This window comes from Leptonychotes weddellii, unplaced genomic scaffold (assembly GCF_054177405.1).
Source record: "Leptonychotes weddellii isolate Sample4059 unplaced genomic scaffold, ASM5417740v2 HiC_scaffold_19498, whole genome shotgun sequence".
Classification (NCBI taxonomy): domain Eukaryota; kingdom Metazoa; phylum Chordata; class Mammalia; order Carnivora; family Phocidae; genus Leptonychotes; species Leptonychotes weddellii.
The window spans coordinates 1-3,547 of record NW_027780723.1 but is presented as its reverse complement, the minus strand read 5'-3'; the positions used below and the strand labels follow the sequence as shown (position 1 = coordinate 3,547).

At 42.8% G+C, this 3,547-nt stretch overlaps 1 pseudogene; it reads left to right on the top strand.

Moving 5' to 3' along the window:
• The first annotated feature begins 2,704 nt into the window (after window positions 1-2,704).
• On the top strand, window positions 2,705-3,539 carry LOC102735369 (ribosome production factor 2 homolog pseudogene; annotated as a pseudogene).
• Window positions 3,540-3,547: the final 8 nt, after the last annotated feature.

The window sequence follows — 3,547 nt, the reverse complement described above, 5'->3', positions numbered from 1 at the left end:
CACAAGCAGGGGGAGTGGGAGAGGGAGAAGCAGGCTTCCCGCGGAGCAGGGAGCCCGATGCGGGGCCCAGGACTCCGGGATCATGACCTGAGCCGAAGGCAGACGCTTAACGACTGAGCCACCCAGGCGCCCCCAAAGATTTTATTTATTTATTTGACAGAGAGAGAGATAGTGAGAGCAGGAACACAGGCAGGGGGAGTGGTAGAGGGAGAAGCAGGCTCTGCACTGAGCAGGGAGCCTGATGTGGGGCTCGATCCCAGGACCCTGGGATCATGACCTGAGCCCAAGGCAGACGCTTAACGACTGAGCCACCCAGGCGCTCCCAGCCTCCTGTTTTTGTATGGCCAGTAAAGCTAACAATGGTTTTTACATTTTTAAATGGTTGAAAAAAAGTCAAAAGGCAGATATTTCATGACACCTAAAAACTCCATGAAATTCACATTTCAGTGTCCATAAATCAAGTTTTCTGGGCACACGGCTACACCATTCATTTACGTATTATCTGGGGCTACTTTCACACCACAGTGGCAGAGTTGAGTGGTCACAACAGATGGTATGGTCTGCAAAGCCCCAAATATTTACTCTCTGCCCCTTTATAGACAAAACTTACTGCCCCTGATCATAGGGCACTGGTTCTCAACTTGGGCTACATCTTGGGGAGCTTTAAAAATATAGATGCATGTGTCCTGCCCCTAAAGATACTGGTTTAATTGTTTGGGGTGTATCCTAGGAATTGGTCATTTTAAAAACTCTCGGTGATTCTCCTTTGCAGCCAAGGTTTAGAACCACATAACCCAGTATAAGGCGATGTAAAACTTGATTCACTCATGATGATTTGAGGACCTAAAAAAAATACATGCTAATACATAACATGGAAATACTAACTTCATTTCCTTTCCTTGCTCTTATCAAGTTGTTTCTGATTCTTGCTTGCTTGCCTAGTTGTGATTTCGTGTCTTTTCCCTATCTGAATGTCTGTTTGGCACACATGTTTCCAAGCACCATTGAAGAGAAGTAAGGGCAGCATTGGTTGAATGAAGGTTGCTTCTAATTTTAGGACCACCTCCTTGGGACTTTGAGTAGGAATTCGTGGCTCCTGTAGGTGGAGGAAGGCCATGGCGGCAGGTGAGTGCACAGCTGAGAAAGTCTCTTCCTTTTTTTTTTTTTTTAGATTTTATTTATTTGAAAGAGAGAGAGTAGGGGGAAGGGGCAGAGGGAGAGGGAGAGAGAGAATCTCAAGCAGACACCCCACTGAGCACAGAGCCTGACACGGGGCTTGATCCCACGACCCTGAGATCATGACCTGAGCTGAAATCAAGAGTCAGACGCTTAAGCAACTGAGCCACCCAGGCGCCCCAAAGTCCCTTCTTTCCTGACCACCTAGCAACATTCTATTCACCCCTCTTCCGAGATGAAGCTTAAGAATTGACTTCTTACGAAACCCTTTCTGCCTGCCCCCCTCCTCACTCCAGACCTAGTAGAACTGTCCCCTCCAGTCTTCATATCCCCCTGCAACTCCCAGAGGCTTTTCCTCCAGCAGCTGGTACACCAGTTGGCATTTACTCGTTTATATGCCTGTGTCCCTCCACTAGAGTGTTGTTTGTTTGGGGTAGGGCCATGTCTTATTAATCTCTGTGGCCCTTGCTCCCAGCATCATGCTTATTATCCAGCAGGTGCTCAATAAATATTTTATAATGAAAGGAGCAAGAAAGAAACGAAGCTTTGTTTTCTCAGGGCATCATGGTGTTTCCTGAAATGTTGTCACTGATACTGTAAGCTGCAGGTTGGAGACATAATGTATTCTTAGAGATAGCATCTTAAGGCAAATCACTGAAAGATGAACTTCTGGCTCTGGCCGAAAGCTTTAGTGGAAAGGCAAGGCAAGTCATAGGGATCTTTACTGAACAATATCAAATTAAATGGGATCAGCCACCATACTGAAGACAGTCAGGACTACTCCAGGGAAGGGCTGAGCAGGTGTCCAGAGTGTCCCCACTGGAAAGTCAGCTTTGCTCAGGAGAAATTCTTAGCAATTACCTCTAAAAAATTCAGCTAGAGACTTGCCCATCATTTGCTTTGAACTAGCCCTCTAGATTCCAGCTCAAATGGCCAACTTGCCCTCTCTCTGAATCTTTACTTCACCTATCTTTCCTTCTTTATTCTCTTTCCTCTCCACTGGTCTAAAAACTATATGAGTGGAGAGATTATGTCTCTTAAGTCACTACTGTATACCTGTACATAACATGGTGCCTAACACATAGTATGTATGCAATAAATAGTTGTTGAGTGAATGAATGAAGAATGAATCTGCAGGACCCAAAGCTCCATTTTCCTTCATCTACTGTGATGGGTCATGGTTTCAACTGTCCAGCATCCAACTGGTGAGTCTATGAGTTCAGGTGTTGTTAACCTTGGATCCATTGACATTTAGTTGGTCCATAGCTCGAATTTAAGGTGTCTATGACTGGGCATGGAAAAAAATACGTCTTTATTTACCTCTTTATTTCCACTAACCTTTCATTGAAATGTAGCTTTTCCTTCAATAATAAATGTAGGCAACAAACAACAGTAGTGTATTAGGATCTGTGATTTTGTCACCAGTTGAATCCTTTATGCTTGTCAGCAATTTGGAATTATTGTAGTAATTATACCTGCCACTAGATTTTGTTATTTAATGTGTTAATAAAGAAGCACACAGGTTGCGGTAGCCATGGACGCTTTGGATCGAGTTATAAAGCCCAAAACGAAAAGAACCAAGAGATTCCTTGAGAAGAGAGAACCGAAACTCAGTGAAAATATTAAAAATGCTATGCTGATTAAAGGGGGAAATGCAAATTCAATGGTGACACAAGTACTTAAAGATGTGTATGCACTGAAAAACCGTATGGAGTTCTGTATAAAAAGAAAAACATTACAAGACCATTTGAGGATCAGACATCGTTGGAATTCTTTTCAAAGAAGTCAGATTGTTCTTTATTTATGTTTGGCTCCCATAATAAGAAGCGGCCAAATAATCTAGTAATAGGTCGTATGTATGACTACCATGTGCTGGATATGATTGAATTGGGTATCGAGAAGTTTGTCTCTCTAAAAGATATTAAGATTTCTTCAGAGGCCCCACGGTACCAAATATCCGCCTGGCTGGTTTAGAGTATGTTCTGCACTTCACTGCATTGAATGGCAAGATTTACTTTCTAAGCTATAAGTTGCTGTTGAAGAAATCTGGTTGTAGAACACCAAGGATTGAATTGGAAGAGATGGGTCCTTCATTGGATCTGGTTCTGAGGAGGACACGTCTGGCATCAGATGATCTTTATAAATTATCTATGAAAATGCCAAAAGCGCTCAAGCCAAAGAAGAAGAAAAATGTCTCCCATGATACTTTTGGTACAACTTATGGAAGGATTCATATGCAGAAGCAAGACCTAAGCAAACTACAAACCAGGAAAATGAAGGGTTTGAAGAAGCGACCTGCAGAAAGGATAACAGAAGACCAAGAGAAAAAATCAAAGAGAATTAAAAAAAACTGATGGAACTTAGCCAGTGA